The sequence below is a fragment of the Mesoplodon bidens genome (assembly GCF_964165515.1).
Source record: "Mesoplodon bidens genome assembly, chromosome: X".
Classification (NCBI taxonomy): Eukaryota; Metazoa; Chordata; class Mammalia; order Artiodactyla; family Ziphiidae; genus Mesoplodon; species Mesoplodon bidens.
The window spans coordinates 103,681,989-103,706,839 of record NC_138163.1 but is presented as its reverse complement, the minus strand read 5'-3'; the positions used below and the strand labels follow the sequence as shown (position 1 = coordinate 103,706,839).

The 24,851-nt window shown below is 41.9% G+C and overlaps 1 protein-coding gene across 3 annotated transcripts in view; it reads left to right on the top strand.

Moving 5' to 3' along the window:
* The first annotated feature begins 8,918 nt into the window (after positions 1 to 8,918).
* USP9X (ubiquitin specific peptidase 9 X-linked) overlaps positions 8,919 to 24,851 on the top strand; it is a 133,889-nt gene continuing 117,956 nt past the window's right edge. For all 3 annotated transcript variants that reach the window (XM_081222648.1, XM_081222646.1, XM_081222647.1), the window contains exon 1: positions 8,919 to 9,548. The gene's annotated coding sequence lies outside the window, so the exon portion shown is untranslated. The remainder of the gene's footprint in view (positions 9,549 to 24,851) is intronic.

The window sequence follows — 24,851 nt, the reverse complement described above, 5'->3', positions numbered from 1 at the left end:
ATAGCTTAAGTGAAAAATGCATGGTGCAGAAAAGAAATAGCATGCTAACATTTGTTGAATGTTCTTTGAAGTGAAAGAATGTTTGTTTTAAAAAAGGGTACGTATACACACCTACTATTTAAAATAAAGAAAATACAATTTTAAAAGATTAGTGGAGGGACTTTCCTGGTGGCCCAGTGGTTAAGAACCCGCTTGCCAATGCAGGGGACATGGGTTTGAGCCCTGGTCCGGGAAGATCCCACATGCCGCAGAACATCTAAGCTTGTAAACCACAACTACTGAGCTTGCACTCTAGGGCCCGCAAGCCACAGCTACTGAGCCCATGTGCCACAACTACTGAAGCCTGTGCACCTAGAACCCGTGCTCCACAACAAGAGAAGCCACCGCAATGAGAAGCCCGTGCACCTCAACGAAGAGTAGCCCCCGATCGCTGCAACTAGAGAGAGCCTGTGCGCAGCAACAAAGACCCAATGCAGCCAAAAATAAAGAAATAAATTTATTTTAAAAAAAAGATGAGTGGAAAATACACCAAAATCATAGCAATCACATTTTAGCATTATGGGGGTTATTTTTATTTGTTTCTCAATTTTCCAAACTCCTTTAATTTAGTTACATTATTTCTATAATTAAAAAAAAACACTTCATACAGAAAAATCTAGGAGGAAATACTAAAAAATAATAGTGGTCAATGGTTTTGGTGATGGAAGTAAGGCAAATTTCTCCTGTTTGTCAGATATTTTGTAATGTCATCATATTACATTTACAGTAATATTTGTTTTTTGTGACACACATGCAGGTTTTGTTTGGTTTAAGCTTCTGGTGTCTAGATTAGGTAAAGTAAGTGAAAAGCCCTTTTAAAGAACAATGCTCGGACCAGGCCTGCTTCTTTTGGTTATACCACCTATTACACTACCATTTTTAGCACACGTTTAAAAGCTATCATAAATCACTATTTTGATATGCAATCCCAAGTTTGTTGAAGGACTTGACCAAGCAGAAAAGACTGGCTGGTTTGGAAACAGTGCAGTTTTTCTCTCCAGTCCTTGAGCAAACTAAGTGAGCAACACAGCCTCAAACAATAGCACCTTCTGCAAACAGTTATTTTGAGTCTGCAATCCCAAGACCAGAGCTGTGATGTCCTCTGCACTATGTAGGTCAACCCCCGAAAGAAGTGAGAAGTCCTTAACATATACACACTACTATATATAAAATAAATAATTAACAAGAACCTACTGTATAGCACAGGGGACTATACTCAATATTTTGTAATAACCTATAAGGGAAAAGAATCTTTTCAGATTCTGTATATATATATATATATAACTGAATCACTATGCTGTACACCTGAAACTAACATGATACTGTACATCAACTATACTTTAATTACAATTAAAAAAAGAAGAGGTTTCCCTGGTGGTCCAGTGGTAAAGAATCCACCTTACAATGCAGGGTACACGGGTTTGATCCCTGGTCAGGGAAGTAAGATCCCACATGTCGCAGGGCAACTAAGCCCGCGCACCGCAGCTACTGAGCTCGCGCCTCTGTGCCGCAAACTACAGAGCCCACGCGCCCTGGAGCCTGCATGCCACAACTAGAGAGAGAAAAACCCGCACACCAGAACTAGAGAGAAGCCTGCGCACCGCCACGCAGAGCCTGCACGCCGCAGTGAAAGATCCCACATGCCTCAACGAAGATCCCATGTGCTGCGACTAAGACCCGACGCAGCCAAAAATAAAAAATTAATTAATTAATTAATTTTAAAAAAAGAAGCAAGAAGTCCTGAAATGAGACTAAAAATATTGAGAAGGGAAAGAATTGATGCTCAGTAGTTGACAAATCATTGTTTGCATTCTAAAAAGAATAAATCTTATCTAAAAGAATGTGGAAAAAAATATACCTAAGAGCCAAGAAAAAAATAGCTGTTTCTAGCAGTCAAAAATACAATGTTTAAAATACAAAAATAAATAAGCAAAAACAAAAAACTAAAAACCTCACCAATTTTGGTTGAAAGTAAGCCTCTTTGTGTGTTTGTGAAAAGTTTGATTTGCAGAATATATTCAGAGAAATAGTATTTTTATTATATATTAAATATAATATAATTATATACTAGAATATATATTATCGTTCTTAACAGATGAATTCTGTCTTAGAAGTCCTAAAGGAAGTGAATCTCAAACTTCGGTAGCTTGCAGTACAGTCACCCAGGGACCCCTCTTTAACTTGCCCTTTCATTCTTTATTCTAGAAAGATATGTGTGGAACAGAACATTCAAGTCATTCCTATGCTGGTGTCAAATGCCTTAGAGAAGCTACTTTAATAAATAAGAATGATTTAGGAGTTTAGTATTTCAACAGAATTTTCTAAAATGTTCAGAACAACTGTAGTGAGAGACTAGATTGTAGATAATTCTCTCATAATTTTGTTTATACTGTTGATGTCACTAATGCCTTTTTTTCATTCTTCCAATGACAGAGTAAGCATACAATTCTAGACAGTTTCTGTCTGAATACCATGTTTTAATTTAGTAAGATTCAGATTAATAATGCTATAGTATATGAATTAGTAGCAAATGAGCATATTTGTTTATAAGCTTGTGACATTGTGATTTATAAGAAATATATATATTTTGTTGTTCAGATGACCAAAATATATTTCTCTTATATATTTGGTTGTTGTCCATGGTTCCTGGCTCGCAGCTTTCAAAATCCTTGGGATTCCCTGAGCCATAAGAGCAATAGGAGCATCTTTTGTCATAATATTTGGTCTCTTGTCCTCAGTTCCTGAAACTTTATTGCTTCAGAGCCATAAAGGTAAAATGGGTGTCTTGTTATTCATAACAAGCCCCTTTCCACCACAACTGGGTTTATGTTAATGAGGTGACTTTTGGAAAGCACCTAAAGATGGGGGCTGCCAGGGAAACCTACCATGTGATTAGATGATTAGAACTTTCAGTCCCACCCCTTAACCTCCAGAGATGGGGAGGTGCTGGAAATGAATAGATTGCCAATGGCCATTAAGCTAATCAATCACACCTATGGTATGAATCCTCCCTGAAAAAGAGGGTTCAGAGAGTTTCCATGTTGATGAACACGCAGAGATTCAGGGAGAATGGCACACTTGGAGAGGGCATAGAAGCTCCATGCTCCTTTCCCATACCTTATCCTAAGCATCTCTTCCATCTGGCTGTCCCTGAGTTTTGTCCTTTTATAATAAACCAGTGATATAATAAGTAAAATGTTTCTCTGAGTTCTGTGAGCTGCTCTAGCAAATTAATCAAACCCAAGGAGGGAGTTGTGGGAACCTCTGTGATTTATAGCCATTACCTCAGAAGCACAGGTGACATTCTGGATTTGTTGATTGGCTTCTGAAGTGGGGGGAGGAGACAGTCTTGTAGGACTGAGCCCTTAACCTGTAACCCAAGGAGGGGCTCATTGGAACCTCCAATCTGTAGCTGGTTGGTCAGAAGAAGCATAGATGACAACCTGGACTTGCAATTGGCATCTGAGGTGGAGGGCAGTCTTGCGGGACTGAGCCCTTAATCTGTGGGACCTGATGCTGTCTCTGGATGGATAGTGTCAGAATTGGGTTGAATGGTAGGACACCCAGTTGGTGTCGGAGAACTGTTAGTTGGTGATGTGGGGAAAGACCCTCCCCCCCATACATGTTGAAATTGGTGATCAGAGCCTTAGAGCTTAAGTGTTGACTTTTTTCTGGGATAAGCAATAATATTTCCAAACTAGAGTAGACTTCGAAGAAACACAAGGAAAAGGAAGAGTTGGTTGAAAAATTGCCTTTTTACAAAACTTCCAGGCTGGCTGAGAGATTTGGAAGGTGTGCTAAGGCAGAAAGCAAGACTGGAGCTGAAGCTTCACCAGGCTGCATGTAGTAAGAATTTAACTTGCTGTCTGACTTGAATTACCAAATGGTTGAGCTGGGTGACTGCAGTGCAGTTTTGATTGTGAAAATGGTTGAGAAAATCAGGCTGACTTTGCAGGTCCATATTTCAATCATATATTTTAGCTAAGTAAGACTTGGAAAGTTTGGAATCTTCTGGACAGACACGTGGACAGAGCTGAGCTATACCACTGTTAAGGAGCTCTGAGTTTATTAGAGCTAGCATAAGGGCAGGAATGAGGCATAATTAGCAGCCCTAAGTCACGCTAAAGCAATTCACCTGTCTTCTCCAGAGGCATGGTTGTTACTCTCCAACAGGGAAAATATGTACTTCTTTGGCCTAGATGAAATAAGCAAGACTGTGCTAGTAAAAACAAATTAAAAGGATCAGATTATTTTGCACTGTGGTGGTTTACATAAAATATATGAAATAGAACCCTTCAAAATTTAAATAAAACCCAAGAGATCGAAAAGCTCTAGAGTAAAATAAGTGAAATAATACCCTGGACTGTGTCCAAGTCCTTAGTTGGGAATAAGTCCGTTTCAGAGAGATCCTCCCAGAGCAGGATGGACAGGCTATTTTTAAGCATGTCTGTTCTAGGCACTGGTGTCTAAAATTCAATTGAATATCCTTGAGCACTAGCATATTATCAGCTGAGATCTTTTATGTTGTACCTTGTTCTCCCTAGCTACATCCTCTGCCTGTTGTTATGAAGGAAGATGAAATGGGACCATCTCCTCAGATTCTTAGTTCTCATATTTTTATGTTAAAAATAGTCATTGTGGACTTTCCTCATTCCATTCAAACCACAAAGCCTTCTCTAGGGGACATATTATCAAAGCTCCCTCCTCTTTTATATTAGCTTAGCCATTAACCCAGAAGACATCTCTGCAGGTATGAAGCATTTAACACTGTCTTTAGAACTTTGAAATGTGTAGCCCTGAAAGTATTAAATAATAACAACTTATCCAGGAAATTCTGTCTATTCTTTAAGGTAAGTGTACTCGTAAAAAATGAGTATACTTTCAAGCTTTTCTGGGGGGAAAAATAAGAGTGCATTGGGAAATTTTATGAGGAAATGTAATATAATAAGGCTTTGCTCTACCGAGTCAGAACCAGGAAGTAAAAAATTAGTTTTAAAGCTAAAGGACAGGTGTTAGAAAAGAGAAACCAAAACAAAAGACATAAGAAGGAAGGCCTGGACTATATGGATTTTAAGGAGCTGCACTGTGACATTGAACCTATTCTTTAAACTTAGAACTGTTCATTTCCTATCCCATTAACTGAGTGGAAGGTGTCAAAAGTGGGCAATCCTGTAGGCCACACCCACCCTGGGAGCCACGGTGCGCACTGGGTAGCTCCACAGAGCATAGGAAGGAATGAGTTGCTGGTGAGCTTGACTTGATAGACTAAGTCCCCCTAGAACTACTGGTGAGGGTATAGCTTATAGGCTAAAACATATGAAACTGATTTTTTCCCACTGTAAAAAAAAATTGTAGTAAAATATATATAATGTGAAATTTTAAAGTGTACCATTCATTGGCTTAAAGTACATTCACAATGCTGTGCAACCACCACCACTTTCCATTTCCAGAACTTTTCATCACCCCATACAAACAGTGTAACTGTTAAACAATTACTCTTCATTCTCTCCTCCCTCCAACCCTGGTAACCTCTATCCTACTTGTTGTCTCTATGAATTTGTTTATTATAGGTACCTCATTAAGTGGAATCATACGATATGTGACCTTTTATGTCTGGCTTCTTTCACTTAGCATAATGTTTTCAAGGTCCATCCATGTTGTAGCAGGTATTGGAATTTCATTCCTTTTTAAGTCTAATAGTCCATTGTATGTTTATACCACATTTTGTTTTTCCACTCATCTGTTGATGAACATTTGGATTATTTCCACATTTTGGCTATTGTGAACAATGCTGCTAAGAATATGGGTGAACAACAACAACAAAAAAGAATATGGGTGAACAAGTATCTGTTTGAGTCCCTGCTTTCAATTCTTGTGGGTATATACTTTGGAGTGGAATTGCTGGGTCATATGATGATTTAAGTTTAGCTCTTTGAGGAACTGCCAAACTTTTCCACAGTGGCTGCATCATTTTACATTCACCACCAGCACTGTACAAGAGTTCCAATTTCTCCACATCCTTGCCAACACTTGTTATTTTCCATTTTTTGATAATAGCCATCCTAATGGGTGTGAAGTGGCATCTCATCGTGGTTTTGATTTGCATTTCCCTAATGACTAGTGATGTAAATCATCTTTTCATGTGCTTATTGCAAAAAAGCCAGCTGGGATTTTGGTAGGTATTGGGCTGACTGAAGATATATTTGGGGAGTACTCCTATCTTAACAATATTAAGTCTTCTAATCCTTGAACATGGGCTGTTTTTCCATTTATTTTGGTCTTTAATTTCTTTCAATGATGTTTTGTAGTATTCAGTATACAGATCTTGTCCTTCACTTAAATTCATTCGTTAGTATTTTATTCTTTTTGATGCTATTGGAAGTAGAATTGTTTTCTTAATTTCATTTTCAGATTGTTTATTGCTGGTACATAAAAATATAATTGATTTTTAAAATATTGACCTTATATCCTGCAACCTTGCTAAACTCATTTATTAGCTCTAATAGTTTTCTATACTGGATTCCCCAGGATTTTCTATATACAAGATCATGTCATCTGCAAATAGAAGTAGTTTAATCGTTCCTTTCTTACCTGAATGCCTTATAGTTCTTTTTCTTTCCCTCATGTGAGCCACAAGTACAGTCTTGAATAGAATTGGTGAGAGGGGACATCCTTTTAAAGGTGCATTTTTTTAATTTTATTTTATTTATTTATTTTTTTTGCGGTATGCGGGCCTCTCACTGTTGTGACCTCTCCCGTTGCGGAGCACAGGCTCCGGACGCGCAGGCTCAACAGCCATGGCTCACGGGCCCAGCCGCTCCGCGGCATGTGGGATCCTCCCAGACCGGGGCACGAACCCGTGTCCCCTGCATCGGCAGGCGGACTCTCAACCACTGCGCCACCAGGGAAGCCCTAAAGGTGCATTTTTGATAGGGTTAAAAGACCTATGTTCAACATTTACCAATCCGGTCTGGTGACCATGGGCAAATCATTTACCCTTTCTGTTATCTAGACTCAGTGATAGTAATATATGTTCTGGCTATCTCACGGGGCAGGTTCTGAGGATTAAATAAAACAACCATGCACTTAGCAAACTTACAGTGTACATGGATGGTAGTCTACTCTTTAGGAGCTCATAAGCTAGTGGAGAAGACAAGCCATTCATGGAAATAATTACAAAAACAAGATAAAATGTGGTGTGAATTATTAGGCCTATGAATTTTGTGTCTTGGACACCTTATTAGGTGATTTGTATGGTGAAAACTTTGTATAGTCTACTACTATATAGGGAAGTGGTTTCAAAATTTAAGATACTGGTATCATTGTGCTCTCCCAATGTCAGCCTAAACTAGTTGGGATTCCATTTTAACAGATTTGTACTACAAAGTAACATAATTATAGCGTAACTAAATCCAACTCTGTTCCACACAAAATGTATTATAGGGTTTTGCTATGATTTTGCATGCAATTTGGTGTCCACAAGCATTTTTATGTCAAAAGGATATCTGTGCTTAAATTAGGAGTTGCATTTCTTTTCTCTTCATTTGGGCAGCCGAGATACACTGTATTGTTCCTTGCACTCCATTTATTTGATATTAGCCTGATAAGCTTCACGTTGGAATATAAACATGTAGAAAATAGTCCATGACATAATGGATGTCATGGGTTCATAAAGCCCTTCCGGGTTCTAACACTGAATTGTGTTAATGATTTGGCAAAAAGAGGCTAATCTTGGTACATTTAGTACTGCCTAGTGGCTATGCCATCAGTGGCACCTTATAATTTTTTCTTTGCTGCTGTGTTTTAAGGCTCTTACGGCCAAAGGGTGGTCGGTCACAGGCTGTGAAGGAGCCCAAGTGCTTTCAGGTACGGGTGCTGCAGAATCACGTGAATGAATTTCTCAGAGCACCTGCTTCTTTGGAGGGGGAGAAGGCCCCCCACTCCCAACTCCCCCCTCCCGCCGCAGGAGAGAGCCACACCTTCTCCCTATCGACGGGGAGCAGGTGGCCGGCCCTCAGAACCTCGCACAGCTGCCCACTCCCCCCCACCAAGGTACCCGCCCCATGGGCCTGGCCGGCTCACAGGACACGTGACGAGGGTCAGCTCTGCCGCCGGGACCCCCAGCCACCGCGGGTGCGACCGCCCAGCGCGTGGCCTCGAGATCCGATACCCCTCCCCCCACAATCCCGGAAAAAGGGGAGGCTGGTGACGTCATCATCCGGGCACTCGGCGGCGGGGCCTCGGATCACAATGGAACAAAAACAAGCGGCCCAAGTCAAACTGAGCGACGCGACTGTGGCTCGCGCGATTAACTCTGTCCTGGCCACGCAACCTGCCAATCCCGACCTCCTAGCTCCTTCCCCGGCGTGGTGTGCCACATCCTTTCGGGCCTCCCCACCCCCACTTCTGCCCGTCCTGGTGCCGCCTCTGCCCTCACATTGCTCCAGAGGCGAGGGGTGTGGAACACAGTTCCTGCGACCCTGGAGTGGCCGGCCGAAAGAAACAGTACTGCTTTAAAAATCTTTACCGCATTTTCGTCCCTTCCCCCACCCCAGCTCCCCGAATTCCAAGCGTCTCACGCCTGGCCCGGCTCTCCCGGACACACAAGCCACTCCTCCCTGGCGTAAGAGCCCCGGGTGGAGGGGGACCAGAGAGAGCATAAGGAGCAGGTGAGGGAGAAGGGGGGTGGTGTGGAGGAGAAGGAGGAGGAGGGCTGAGGGGCGGGCCTCGTGAGGGGCGGGCTTCGTGCGGGGCGGGGCTCGACGGGGGCGGAGAACCTCAGGGCCTTGGGCGGTGCTGGGGCTGGTGGGAGTCTGCGCCGTCTCGCTGCTGCCTCCAACCGCCGCCGCCACTGGCCGAGAGGTTTTTTTTTTTTTTTTGGTTTGCCGGATCCGCCATATTGAAGAGGACGGGCAACCGCGGCTGCGGAAGCTAGTCTCCGCCGTCGCCGGAGCCGCAACCTCCCCGCACCCGGCCCGTCCGGGCCTCTGCCGCGCTGATCCCCTCCCCGCCTCGTTCAGCTCACAGGCCTCGCGGGAGGCGGCCGTCTCAGCGCCCGGTGCTTTGCTCGGCGCCGGGAGCGAGGAGCAAACCGCCGCAAAGTGACCAGGCCCGGAGCGGGGACAGAGGCGGCGATCAGTGGAAGGTGAAGCCGCCACTGCGGGAGGAGGAGCAGGAGGAGGTGACGCAGGAGAAACGCACCGCCCGGAGCCCGTCTGCGCTCAGAGAGAGCCCCAGCCCGAGGCGAGAAGGGGGAAGAGGGCCGCCGCCGGCTGAGGAGGAGGAGGAGGCGGCCGTGGCCACCGCTGCTGCAGGGCGGGCGCGGCGAGCAGCGAATTCCGGCGTCGCTGTTTAGCCCCCTGGTCCCTACGCCTGCAGCTTCTCGACACACTTTGTCGCCCGTCACGCTTGGGCCTGGGATGCACCCACGGTCGGCCTTGTCCCGGGACTGAGCCTTGCTGCCGCTTCCGTGTGTCCTGCTTCTGAAGAGAAGACGCCTGTGTCGTGCGGTGAGTACCTAGCCACGCCGGGACTCCGCGCTTTTCCGGGGCCAACAGCTGGATCGAGGGGAGGGGAAGAGGGCGAGGGGGGTGTGCGTGCGCGCGGTGCCTCCCGCGGCGGCCGCGGGCCGGGCTGGGGGCTTCCCGGCTCTCCCGCCTGGGCCCCGGGCGGGGCGGGCCGCGGGGCTCCGTTCCTTGCCCAGCCGGCGTCCCGGGAGCGTGTCTGTGTGTTTTGGACTGTAAGGGAAAATGGCTGACGGCTCCGTCCCTCCTCCTCCTCCCCCTTCCCGTCCTGTCTGGGGCCGCGTCGGAGGATGGAGTCTCCGGGCGCGGCGTGCAGCCCCCGCATCCGCAGCCCGGGGCCGGGTCGGCGCCGGGGGCTCGTCGCCCCCAGGTCCCGGGGTTTGCAGCTCGGCGGGCTCGCGGCCGGTTTCCTTCCCGGTCTCGTTCCACTTGACACCAAACGCCATTACTGAGGTGGAGTGATTTGGAGCCGTAGAGCTAGGCCTCGGCTACGCCTGGCTATCGGGCCCGACGACTTGTCCGCCTCCCCCCGCCCTCCTGCGATAACCCGCAGCTTCTCCTGGGCCCTGTGGTCTGGGAGCCGGAGCCGGGTTCCGGGTTATCGGCCTCCTCCGCTTCCTTCGCCCTCTTTTATTTTCGGAGGGCCAAAGCCGCGAAAGATGTTTTGAGGCAGAAATCGCTTCCAAGCGAGCTTGGACAGACCACCTTTCTATTTTTAACTTTTTGCAAAGAATATTAGCATGTACGAGTTTGTTAATGATAAAACCTTTAGATTCTTGTGATGTGACGCTTCGGGTTTGAGAAACGGTGTATTTTTCATTCATTGTGAAATATTACGTTAAAGAGTTATGGAGCAGGTGTATACGTGTTTTGCAATATTTGTATGGATTTTTGGGGCAACTGGAACTTACACGGTGATTTTTAAGATCTTCAACTGAAGCTGCTTAAATTAAGCTTGTTATTTTTTTTGCAAGGTCCATAGTTATAACGTTAATTGGATTTTCCATCGTGCAGTTTACAGGTGTGTGTAATTTCTTCAGACAGTCTTTGAATTTAACTGAGCGAGTTCTAGGTTAAATTTTCATGCTTTATTTTGAGGGGAGGGAAATATATTTGTAGCCATGAGTCCCCATGAAACCCATGAGTTTCATGGAAACCCATGAGTCTCCCTAAGTCTATATAACGTTTGTAAACCTTAACTTCTGAGGAAGAATTCGGGATTCTTTAGATTAGGAAGCTTTTCAGCAGGTAGTTAACTTCTCTTGGAGCTCATTTTCTATTCTTAGTGATTATATGGTAAGGACTCGTTAACCGTGACTAGCTTGGCTTTTTTAATCCGTATACTTGAACTTAAAAATAGAGACTACAAACTCTTTTAGATTTCATTGGTCTACTGATTCAGTGGGCTGCCATTTTGGTTTCAGCAAATGCCTTCCTAGTTCTGAAAGATTTACGTGTTAAATACACAGAGATGTCAGCATTTGTTTTCTCAATTTTATAACCCATGTGCTTTGTCATACTTGTAACAGTGTTTGGATTTGAGTGAAAACCAGCAATATTTGAGATTCGTGTACCGAGGGCGAACTCAAAATGTTTCTGATAGCATGTTATGTTTTGTTTTCTCTCATTTAAAAATAAGACTTTTGAACTATATTTTTTCCTGCCTTTTTTGAATATTTTTTGCATGAACACTTAATTTGCAGTTCTTAACGTGTTATTTTAATGTTCTCATGCCTTTTCTTCCTTTTATTTGCTGACCTTGGTAGTTTCTGAGAGGGAAAATTTCTGGAGGGATTAAATAACACCAAGAACCGTACATGTGAGAATCTAAATTCCTTAGAAAGTAGCTTTGAAGGGCAGATTTTACCTTTCACCAAATTATTGGAATCTCTTGGTGTTCCATAGTTTTCTTGTTTTATTAGTGGAATGCTTCAGTAGGATTTACTTTGGATCTTTTTTCTTCCAAGCTCTTGAAATAAATTTTCTGACATCTCAAGAAGACGAGAGATTTTATGAATGTCTCCTGAAAGATAATTTTTCTGATATGATATTAATAATGCTGCTTAGTTTTTGAAAATGGATGTTTCTTATGAATTTGCTAGTCATCAAGTTCTTGATTAGTTGGACACAGCAAGCATTCTTTTAGCTTATTTTTTGTTTCATAAGGTCAATTTTAAAACATTGTTTTTGTGCTTAAGTTTCAGAATTTTAATATTGAACCAAACTTTTTTTAAATCAGGTTATATTTCCCCTATTGGTGGTATGTTTTCTGAATCTTGAAATTTTTTTTCCCAAAAGATTGGATAACAGGGTTTTAGTTTCCATTTAGTTCTTTGAAGATCTGTATCTTTGAAAGGTATCGTATTTATTGCTAAATTCTTTTCTAATTTTAACATAGAGTCTAACATTAATATTTGCGAAGGGATTAATGTGTTGGACCTCAACCCTGACTGCACATTAGAATCACTGGGCGGGGGTGGGGGTTAAAAAAAATATATACTGATGCCCGGGTCCCATTCCCGGAGACTTATTAATTGATCTGGTATGGGCCCTGGGCAGCGGTGTATTTTAAAAGGATTATGAGAGTTATCCACCACAGTGTTCATTGCAGCACTATTTACAGTAGCCAGGACATGGAAGCAACCTAAGTGTCCACTGACAGATGAATGGACGAAGAAGATGTGGCACATACATACAATGGAATATTACTCAGCCATAAAAAGAAACGAAATTGAGTTACTTGAAGTGAGGTGGATGGACCTAGAGTCTGTCATAGAGTGAAGTAAGTCAGAAAGAGAAAAGCAAATACCGTATGCTAACACATATATATGAATCTAAAAAAAAAATGGCTCTGACGAACGTAGGGGCAGGACAGGAACAAAGACGCAGACGTAAAGAGTGGACTTGAGGACACGGGGAGGGGGAAGGGTAAGCTGTGACAAAGCGAGAGAGAGGCATGGACATATATACAGTACCAAAAGTAAAATAGATAGCTAGTGGGAAGCAGCTGCATAGCACAGGGAGATCAGCTAGGTGCTTTGTGACCACCTAGAGGGGTGGGATAGGGAGGGTGGGAGGGAGACGCAAGAAGGAGGGGATATGGGGACATATGTATACATATAGCTGATTCACTTTGTTATACAGCAGAAATTAACACAACACTGTAAAGCAGTTATATTCCAATAAAGGTGTTTTTTTAAAAAATTTTTAAAATAAAAGGATTATGGGTGATTCTCATGGCATTCAGGGTTGAAAACCATTGTTATTGCTGTTAGCATGTTCTTATTGAACTCTGCAGTGGATAAATAAGAAGATGGTTTTTTCTTCAGCTGTTTTCAGTTATCACTACAATTGTCATTTTTTGACTTAATTATGTGCCAGCACTATGTTAAACACTCCATTTATCATTGTATGTGGATCATATTATTTCCATTAAACAGATAAAGGACTAAGGTCTGTCAGGTTCAACCAGTGGTGCTTCGACTGCTCTGCCATGTTAGTGAAATGACACTGATTACTATTTTCTTAAAAAAAATTGGGACTTTTGTTTCCCGTACCAGAGAGGCTTGAGGTTAAAATTTTAATAAAAATGTAATAGTCTGCAATTCGGGAAATATCTTGATTGACCAAGGGAGATGCTAAAACTTCGCAGCAAACAGGTTCTTCCCCTTCCATATGTCTCCCAACATGTTCAGGTTGATAGTTTAATTGGTGGGTCTGCTTATGACTAAAATAACGTAAGACAACTTAACATTCCGAAAAGATGCAAAATCTAGGCATTTCTCTCCCAGTGATCATATCCCGTAAGTGAACATTTAGTATCATGTGAATTTTTATTATCTCAATTTGAGAATTCTGAGTTTTATTTAGCTCAGTTTAAAATCAGTGTAATTTTCACAACAAGTTTTCAAAATGAAAGGTTTTATTTTGCATTTTTGCAATATTGGTTGGTAATTTTATGGAATGAATGAAATAGTAATAACATCTTTATTTGGTGTTTGTTTCTCTTAATTTCCTTGGTCTGTTGTGCAAAATTCTATATGGGGGGGTTGCTAATGTAGAATCTATGAGCATTCTTAATGTGGCACAAGATTTGTCAGAGATCTTTCTGTTAAATTAATGCTCACTGTCCTATTCTCTATGTTATAAAGTCTATCATAAGGAAAAAAGAAGTCATGAAACGCCTGATATTTATGTATATTGGAGTTTGAATTTACCGTTCAGTTATTACTGTTGTGTAAAGTAATGATCAATGTAATATGCTTGTAAGGAATAAGGTGTGAAAAGGCATACTATTAAGACGAGATATCTCACCTAAATTTATTCTTTAGTGTGTCTGTGCTAACCTTTTGGGCTTCAGTACACTCTCACGCTCTACATGCATTTGATAGCCAGTGGGTTTCTAATTCTATTTTCAGTCACTGTCTAACAGTAATTTTCTAGTTCAGCTGTGTATCAGAATCACCTGTGCAGCTTTTTCAAAATGTATTTGCTTAGGTCTTACTCTGGGGAGATTATAATTGAGTAGGTTTGGGGTGGGAACTGGGCATTTAATTAAAAAACTCAAAATATGATTCTGATGAGCAGCTAGGTTATTTTTTGACTATTTATTTTATTTTATTTTTTATTTTTTATTTTTTATTTTTTTGTGGTACATGGGCCTCTCACTGTTGCGGCCTCTCCCGTTGCGGAGCACAGGCTCCGGACGCACAGGCTCAGCGGCCATGGCTCACGGGCCCAGCCGCTCCGCAGCATGTGGGATCCTCCTGGACCAGGGCATGAACCCGTGTCCCCTGCATCGGCAGGTGGACTCTCAACCACTGCACCACCAAGGAAGCCCTGACTATTTATTTTAGAAAAAGAGATCTGAGATTCTGAGTTTATACACACACACATTTATTTATTATCTCTTACTAAGCATCTTAGAGTTAGGGTTCCAGCTCTAATACTAACATTATTAATATCTGTTAAGGCATTAGTTTCCTTTTCATCAAATATTTATTGGGTATCTACCCTGTGCCAGGCACTGTCCTAGAGATTACTGTTGTCTAGAAGCTTACGTTATATGAAGTGAGGGCCATTGGACTAGCTGGTCTCTATAAAGTCTCTCCTAGCCCTAATTTTGTCATTCCTTATTGTGCTTCATAGAAGGAGACTGAATTAAGTTGTTATAAGAAATATACTAGCTTTGGTATAAGCTGATGGAACTTTCCTTTTACTTTTCATCTTTTTTAAATAAGTTAAATAGAATTTCCTTATGAACGCCAGCCTTCTCTAGTGAGCCCAAATGTCAAGTACAGTAGAAATGGATTCTTTTAGTATTGGCTTTAGAAATAGCCATACTTACGATGCTTTTAATTTTGGGCCAGTAACTACATACTCTGGTGTCACCTGTTCCTCCTGCCATTCCTTTTCTGTATTGATTCTCCATCAGTTATCTCTGCACTGCTTGTGTGTTTTTCTGTTTGTTTTGCTTATTTTGTTCAGATGCTTTGATTAAATTTGTTCTCCAGATTCTTTTAGGTTGGTGGCATCTGTCTGGTCAGACTCAAGATCCTAAGTCACTGACATATCCCTAGCACCTAGAAAGTGCCTGGCACATAGACATTCAATAATTATTTGTTGGACGTTCAGTTCATCATTTTCGTAGTATGATTTCTCTTTGTCTTTGGTGTTTTTTTTTTTTCCTAATTCTCTTTATTACTTGGAGTCACTTAACTTGACCTAATAATCCTTTTATGATGAGCAGTCCTGGAAGGAATCTTAGATCTAGTCAAACTCCTTGTTTTTCAGATGAGGAACATGGCTCAACGAGGTGAAGTAACTTCACTAAGATAGTGTACATAGACTACCTTCTGTATGAAGCTATTTCCATATCTAACAAGTCACGTTAATTATTAAATTCTTTGAATTCCATGACCTTTGTAGTCACTCATAAAATTCACACTTAGATCTTTTCCTAATAATGGATAAATAAGGTCAGGGATTCTGTCCTTTACCTTTATGTATTACAGAGCGCATAGAATAACATTGTTTACTGGGACTTCCTTGGCGGTCCAGTGGTTAAGACTCCACGCTTACACTGCAGGGGGCATGGGTTCCATCCCTGGTCACGTAGCTAAGATCCCACATGCCCTGCTGTGCGGCCAAAACAACAACAACAAAACCCCACGATAACATTGTAAACAATAACTTTGCCTCAAAGGCAAAATGTGGGGGAATGTTCGACTTCTAATATCTATAACGGCTTGTATCATAATATTATAGCCCCTTTCTGTTTATCCTTTCTGTAACTGATCAATCGTGTATGGTTTGAACACTTTAGACCCATATTGGCCAACCGTTATCGAAGGAATTATTTTCCTTGGGACAGTTTTGAGCTGGCAAGTCTTGGATCCCATCTTCAGCTACCTACCTGTGAAGTGGGAAGAAGAAAATTTAGGAAGAGAAAAAGGAGTAGGAGAAACCTCTTTTTCCTGTCCTTATTATGTTCATTTCCTTCCTACTGACTTTGGTGGTTACTGAGAGTTGTAAGTTTAGGTTGTTGGTTACATCTCTCTTTTCTGGTCTTTTTTCTTAGCTGGTTACTTAGAACTTCTACATAAGTCTACTCGATTAACTTGGACAGGGAAATTATATGGTATTAGACCCATGTTATGCCTAACAAGAGTATTTTGTCCCTGATCAAGGTAGTGTAGAAAGATTTGGTTGCTCTCCTTGATAACACTGTCAGGGTTCAGAGCAGGGATCAGCAAACTTTTCTTGTACAGGGCCAGATTGTAAATATTATAGGCTTTAGGCTTTGTGTTTTTAAGAGGCAAAATCGAGGCTATTAGGTAAATTTTTCGTTGATGAAATTAAAAATATAATGATAGTTGAGTACAATTAATTGTAATTTAGGTCTAATGAGAAGAAGAGAATCGGGGGGAAGGCTAAGTGATACAGTATTTTGCCTACTTGGGGTTTAAAGTTCATATTCCCTGTTATCAAGTTGATTGTAAATGACGCTGTGTGAAATCCATTCTCAATTTTGTGGGCTGTACAAAAACAGGAGGCTAGATTTAATCTGTGACCATAGTTTGGCAGCCCTGGTTTAGAGCAGTGGCTCTCAAACCTGGAGGGCTTGTTAAAAACAGGTTGCTGGCTCTTGCCCCCAGAGTTTGATTCATTAAGTATGGAATGGGGCCCAAGAATGTGCATTTCTAACAAGTTCCCAAGCATGGAACTACCCTTGGAGAATTACCGGTTTAGAGATGAAATCCAGCATATCCTATTTTTTATCAGGCTGATCACTTTGTTTAATTTTTCTTGAGTCTTTATTTTGTACTTTGTTTTAAATTCAACAATTACTTGTTAAATGCCTGTTATGTGCTAGGTATTATACCAGGTAACAGGGATACACAAGGTGAGCAAAACACAATTGTCCCTGTCATACATACTGGTTAGAGGGAGTTTAAAAATTAATTTCCACAAACCCTTTAGAGCTAGAGTCTGGGGACAAAGAGCACCATTTGGAAAGCAGTGCAGTGGTGTTTGATACTCATGTTAAAGGAAAGCTAAATTGGAAAGAGGCATTATCAAACTCTTTCATTAATTTGATGTCTTAGGGAATAAAGTTCTGTATAAATGAACTTTTCAGAACACCAAAGCTTGCTTTTAAATACTTAAACCAATTTATTATTTGATAGAAAGCTTTCTAAAGATGTTATATACTTTTTCTTTATAACTTCTGTCTGATAATGAGATTATTGTAATCTATTCGATTAAGAAAAAGTTTGGGTAGCATAAGGGAATAAAAGCAAAGAGCAAAACACACAAACCCCACCCCTAATAATTCCATCATGTAGAAGTAACCGTATTATTAGATGTTGGATGTGTGTTAGATCAAAGGTTCTTATCAGTTAATCAGTTTACTAAGTCAGGTTTCCTCATGTCCTCTGCCTCCACTTCTGCTTCAGGACTTCAGAGTGTGCCGTTTGTTCATCCTGCCTAAAGACACTGTTTGGGGGTCCTTCCTCACTCCGCTGTTCCTTTTTTAGATACTGCTTTGGTAAATACTGCTCAAAAATCTCATCATGAAGTTGGTTTTAATATAACTTTCCGACTTTCCCACCATTTAAAATTTTCTTTTCCCCTGTTCTCCATTCACTTGACTCGGGATTCTTCATACACTTCCTATGCTTTCCCACTTCTGTTGCTTTGTTTCTTCAGTCTCCAAAGGGGCTTCCTGTTCTTTGCCAGTGGCAGTAACATCGAGAGTATAATTTAACTGTCCTTTGGCCTGTTTCATTTTATGCATTTGTTGCTTTTCTTCTTTGGTGGCTATTGAGGTTTAAAGATAGTTCACATATATACTAAAAGGCCCCAGACTTTTCTTGTTTTAATTAATTAATTCATTTATTTGGCTGCATCGAATCTTCATTGCAGCACTCGAGGTCTTTGTTATGGCACGCGGGATCTTTCACTGCGGCAAGAGGGCTTCTCTCTAGTTGTGGTGTGCGGGCTTAGTTGCCCCGCGGCATGTGGGATCAAACACGTTCCCCGACCAGGGATCAAACCCGCGTCCCCTGCATTGGAAGACGGATTCTTTTTTTATTGTTTGTCTGTTTGTTTGTTTTGCGGTATGCAGGCCTCTCACTGCTGTGGCCTCTCCCGTTGCGGAGCACAGGGAAGCCCAAGCCCGGAAGACGGATTCTTAACCACCAGACCACCAGGGAAGTCCCGGCTCCAGACTTTTTTGAATTAATGTTTTTGAGTTTTTGTTTTTTCTTAGCTATCTCATTTTCTCAATAATCTTTATTTTCACTGTTGTGAGTCGTGGTTCCAGTCTAATCCTCCCCTCCCCACCCCCCCAAAAACATTCTGTGGACTGGGAAAGGAGGTAAGAGTTGTATATTATAATTGTGTCTATATAAAGAGGGAGGATTTCTAGGGCTTCCCTGGTGGCGCAGTGGTTGAGAGTCCGCCTGCCGATGCAGGGGACACGGGTTCGTGCCCCGGTGCGGGAAGATCCCACATGCCATGGAGCGGCTGGGCCCGTGAGCCATGGCCGCTGAGCCTGCGCGTCCGGAGCTTGTGCTCCACAACGTGAGAGGCCACAACAGTGAGAGGCCCGCATACTGCAAAAAAAAAAAAAAAAAGAGGATTTCTTACAAGAACTTTGGGCTCTGATTCTTATTTCTGTACCTTTTCCACTTGAAACATGTTAGTCCTCAGCTGTGATATATCTGACTTTGGTATAATCAGTACTTTAATATGCTATAAATACACTTAATACACTTGACTTCTTTAAGTCAAGTTCAGACTTCTGTCCATTAGCTGATGAAGCAAGTGTCTTTTTATTGCAGGGTGGTATTGTCTGCCTGAGAACTGTTGTGTTTCAGCAATTTTGCTGTATTTGTACAGCACTGTCTTGTGTGTTGATTTGTAAGTTCAGTTGTATTTTGCCCTTTTATAAATGAGTGGGAAAACAAAAGCGCATCAGCTGGGGAGCTCAAACCTAATATCTTTGAGACGGGACTGATTGGGGATATGGATCTTTAACCTTACTGGGTTAGGTTGTGCTCATTGGTTATGTTGGTTGACTTTGTTCAGTGGTGAGTGAAATAATTAGAACGAAACAGGAAATTAAGTATGGCGAGTATGTAATAAAGCTTGTATGTGAAAGGTGAGGTGTAACTAGGGATTTTATAATACTTTCCTTCACTCTGACTCAGAGTTGGAAAAACCCCTAGAAACATGTGAATCTATCGTTTGGCTTTTGAAATGTTTGTCTTCTATCACATTTTCAGGAATGTGTTATGTATGAAAGGAGGGCACTGCCTCTGTACAGTGTTTGCCTAGACTATTGTGGAAATGACTACAGAAAGTCTCATTTACTTATATTTAATCTGTCTATTTACTGTGTTCATCGTACATAGATATCAATCAGTTATCCAAAATTCTTTTTTTATTGACTGTAGTTGATATACAGTATCAGTATCGAGTGTACAGTATAGTTATCCAAAATTCTTGAGAGTTTTTGACTTGGAGCAAACTGAACTGGGGTGAGAGAGATTGTGGGCCTAGACTGAGGGTTGGAGAAGCCTAATGGAGTGCTTGTAGGTGTATTTCTTGTCTCATAACGGATGTCATTATCTGAGCCATATGTCAGCTATCTGAAATTACTCCTACTTGAGGATTACCTTAGTTATCCTCAGTGCATCATGGGAAGAAGAATCACGTCAGTGAAAGGAGACTAACGGAAGGATTCTTTGGCTTCTGTTCATCTACACAACCACAAAAATCAGGTTCTTCGAGTACCTCCATTTCTCTTCCTGCTCTCTTCCCAAATACTGCTGAAAACTCTTACCACGTCAGCTCTACCCAAACTAGGTCATTTTGATGTAATTCTGGTCTACTTTTCTGAGGTTATTTCTTGTTCTCTCACGTAATCAACTTATCCATAGTTGATATGGATGCTCCAGTCTTTCCTATTCCCGTGCCTTTACTCTTGGAACTCTGTCTACCTTTTGTGGCTAGCCTACCAGTGCCACCTAGCTCACATGCCATCTTCATGAACTGTTTCCTGATTCTCTCCAGTTGGAAGTGGTCGTTATTTTCTCCGAACTCTGGTAGCATGTACCCCCCCCCATGCTTTTCTTTTGGAATTCCACTTTTTATTTTTTAATTAATTTATTTATTTGGCTGCATTGGGTCTTCGTTGCTGCGTGCGGGCTTTGGTTGCGGTGAGCAGGCGCTACTCTTCATTGTGGTGCACGGGCTCCTCATTGCGGTGGCTTCTCGTTGCAGACCATGGGCTCTGGGCACGCGGGCTTCAGTAATTGAGGCACGTGGGCTCAGTAGTTGCGGCTTGCGGGCTCTAGAGCGCAGGCTCGGTAGTTGTGGCGCGTGGGCTTAGTTGCTCCATGGCATGTGGGATCTTCCTGGACCAGGGCTCGAAACTCATGTCCCGTGCACTGGCAGGCGGATTCTTAACCACTGCGCCACCAGGGAAGCCCCTTGGCAGGTCACTTTTTTTTTTTTCTTTATGTTTCTTCAAAAATAGCCTCTGGGAAGGTGGCTCTGAGAAGTTTCCTGAGGCTCAGTTGATAGTGTCTAAATCTGAACTGTCCTTTGTATTTTGTAGGTGGTCAGAACCTCTCTCAGCCTGACTGAGAAAGTGTAGTTGGTAGTAAAGAGCTCTAATCTCAGTCAAAGGGCTTGGGATATGATTGTAACTACTGCCAGTTAGTGAGCAAATTATTTAACCTAGATGAAATTGTAAAATGAAGGATTTGGACTGGATGACTGCATCTTATAACAATTGAATTGAACTCATTTTATACTATTCTGGCACAAGGGGATATAAAGATAAATCCTTACCTCCTAGGCTCTAACATCTGTTGGGCCAGACTATACAGTGTGATAAGTGCTGTACTAAATAGTGGTGTGGAAAATAGAATGGTAAAAGAGATGAAGAGCGACTTCCCTGGTGGCGCAGTGGTTAAGAATCCGCCTGCCAATGCAGGGGACACGGGTTTGAGCCCTGGTCTGGGAAGATCCCACATGCTGCGGAGCAGCTAAGCCCACGTTCTGCAGCTACTGAGCGAGCCCACGTGCTGCAGCTACTGAAGCCTGCGCACCTAGAGCCCGTGCTCCGCAACAAGAGAAGCCACCGCAGTGAGAAGCCCGCGCACTGCAACGAAGAGTAGCCCCCGCTCGCCGCAGCTAGAGAAAGCCCGCGCGCAGCAACGAAGACCCAAGGCGGGCCAAAATAAATAAATAAGAGAAAAACAAAAATCATTCTGGTTTGGTGTTGAGTGAGGTTTGTTGGTTTTCAAAGGTGCGCTATTTTGGTGGCCCTGTGAATTTGAGCAGAGACTTATGGGCAGAGAAAGCAACTTGAGATCAGGGTTTTTAACCTCAACACTGTTGATAGCTTGGGCCAGATAATTCTTTGTTGTAGGGGTGCTCTCTTGTTCCTCCCTGAGCTCTACCCACGTAATGCCAGTAGTACACCACCCCATCAGCTGTGACAACTAAAAGTATCTCCAGACATTGCCAACTGTGCCCTGGGGGCAGTATTTGAGCACCACTACTTGAAATGGAGGCATGGAAGTGTGAAAGTGTAATGTTTTTACAGAAAAGCTAGTAGTAGAATGTAGAAGAAACACTGGAGATATTGGGAGGGGAGGGGGATTTGGGGATATGACACTAGAAAGGTAATTTGAGTAAGGCTAGAGCACAAGGGACGACCTTAGTGCCACCTTAGGGCACTTTTGTTTTGGGGGTAATGAGATGGGCCTTCAAGTTTAAGTGAAAGGTAGAGATAATTAGATCTGTCGTTTATTTCTGAAAGATAATTCTGATGGCATCATGGTGGACATGTTGGAAAGTTGGGTAGCAAGGGAATTGAGACAGTATTTGTAAGGGTTTCGCTGAAAGATAAGAGAACGGTTTAAGGAATGGAGTAAAGGAATGAGGTACCTGGGACTCCACTTGTATGAGGATGGTGCTGCTAATTTTTTTTTTATTGGAGTATAATCGCTTAACAATGGTATGTTCGTTTCTGCTTTATAACAAAGTGAATCAGTTATACATATACATATGTTCCCATATCCCCTCCCTCTTGCGTCTCCCTCCCACCCTCCCTATCCCACCCCTCCAGGCGGTCACAAAGCACCGAGCTGATATCCCTGTGCTATGCGGCTGCTTCCCACTATCTACCTTACGTTTGGTAGTGTATTTATGTCCATGCCTCTCTCTCGCTTTGTCACAGCTTACCCTTCCCCCTCCCCATATCCTCAAGTCCATTCTCTAGTAGGTCTGTGTCTTTATTCCTGTCTTACTCTGTTTTCTTCGGGACATTCTTTTTCTTAAATTCCATATATATGTGTCAGCATACAGTATTTGTCTTTCTCTTTCTGACTTGCTTCACTCTGTATGACAGACTCTAGGTCTATCCACCTCATTACAAATAGCTCAATTTCGTTTCTTTTTATGGCTCAGTAATATTCCATTGTATATATGTGCCACATCTTCTTTATCCATTCATCTGTTGATGGACACTTAGGTTGCTTCCATGTCCTGGCTATTGTAAATAGAGCTGCAATGAACATTTTGGTACATGACTCTTTTTGAATTATGGTTTTCTCAGGGTATATGACCAGTAGTGGGATTGCTGGGTCATATGGTAGTTCTATTTGTAGCTTTTTAAGGAACCTCCATACTGTTCTCCATAGTGGCTGTACCAATTCACATTCCCACCAGCAGTGCAAGAGTGTTCCCTTTTCTCCACACCCTCTCCAGCATTTATTGTTTCTAGATTTTTTGATGATGGCCATTCTGACTGGTGTGAGATGATATCTCATTGTAGTTTTGATTTGCATTTCTCTAATGATTAAAGATGTTGAGCATCCTTTCATGTGTTTGTTGGCAGTCTGTATATCTTCTGTGGAGAAATGTCTATTTAGGTCTTCTGCCCATTTTTGGATTGGGTTGTTTGGTTTTTCTGCTATTGAGCTGCATGAGCTGCTTATAAATTTTGGAGATTAATCCTTTGTCAGTTGCTTCATTTGCAACTATTTTCTCCCATTCTAAGGGTTGTCTTTTGGTCTTGTTTATGGTTTCCTTTGCTGTGCAAAAGCTTTGAAGTTTCATTAGGTCCCATGTGTTTATTTTTGTCTTTATTTCCATTTCTCTAGGAGGTGGGTCAAAAAGGATCTTGCTGTGATTTATGTTATAGAGTGTTCTGCTATGTTTTCCTCTAAGAGTTTGATAGTGTCTGGCCTTACATTTAGGTCTGTAATCCATTTTGAGCTTATTTTTGTGTATGGTGTTAGGGAGTGATCTAATCTCATACTTTTACATGTCCCTGTCCAGTTTTCCCAGCACCACTTATTGAAGAGACTGTCCTTTCTCCACTGTACAGTACTGCCTCCCTTATCAAAGATAAGGTGACCATATGTGCGTGGGTTTATCTCTGGGCTTTTTATCCTGTTCCATTGATCTTTCTGTTTTTGTGCCAGTACCATACTGTCTTGATTACAGTAGCTTTGTAGTATAGTCTGAAGTCAGGGAGCCTGATTCCTCCAGCTTCATTTTTCGTTCTCAAGATTGCTTTGGCTATTCGGGGTCTTTTGTATTTCCATACAAATGGTGAAATTTTTTGTTCTAGTTCTGTGAAAAATGCCAGTGGTAGTTTGATAGGGATTGCATTGAATCTGTAGATTGCTTTGGGTAGTAGAGTCATTTTCACAATGTTGATTCTTCCAATCCAAGAACATGGTATATCTCTCCATCTATTTGTATCATCTTTAATTTCTCTCATCAGTGTCTTATAATTTTCTGCATACAGGTCTTTTGTCTCCTTAGGTAGGTTTATTCCTAGATATTTTATTCTTTTTGTTGCAGTGGTAAATGGGAGTGTTTTCTTGATTTCACTTTCAGATTTTTCATCATTAGTGTATAGGAATGCCAGAGATTTCTGTGCATTAATTTTGTATCCTGCTACTTTACCAAATTCATTGATTAGCTCTAGTAGTTTTCTGGTAGCATCTTTAGGATTCTCTATGTATAGTATCATGTCATCTGCAAACAGTGACAGCTTTACTTCTTTTCCGCTTTGGATTCCTTTTATTTCCTTTTCTTCTCTGATTGCTGTGGCTAAAACTTCCAAAACTAGGTTGAATAAGAGTGGTGAGAGTGGGCAGCCTTGTCTTGTTCCTGATCTTAGTGGAAATGGTTTCAGTTTTTCACCATTAAGGACGATGTTGGCTGTGGGTTTGTCGTATATGGCCTTCATTATGTTGAGGAAAGTTCCCTCTATGCCTACTTTCTGCAGGGTTTTTATCATAAATGGGTGTTGAATTTTGTCGAAAGCTTTCTCTGCTTCTATTGAGATGATCATATGGTTTTTCTTCTTCAATTTGTTAATATGGTGTATCACGTTGATTGATTTGCATATATTGAAGAATCCTTGCATTCTTGGAATAAACCCCACTTGATCATGGTGTATGATCCTTTTAATGTGCTGTTGGATTCTGTTTGCTAGTATTTTGTTGAGGATTTTTGCATCTATGTTCATCAGTGATATTGGCCTGTAGTTTTCCTTCTTTGTGACATCCTTGTCTGGTTTTGGTATCAAGGTGATGGTGGCCTCGTAGAATGAGTTTGGGAGTGTTCCTCCCTCTGCTGTATTTTGGAGGAGTTTGAGAAGGATGGGTGTTAGCTCTTCTCTGAATGTTTGATAGAATTTGCCTGTGAAGCCATCTGGTCCTGGGCTTTTGTTTGTTGGAAGATTTTTTA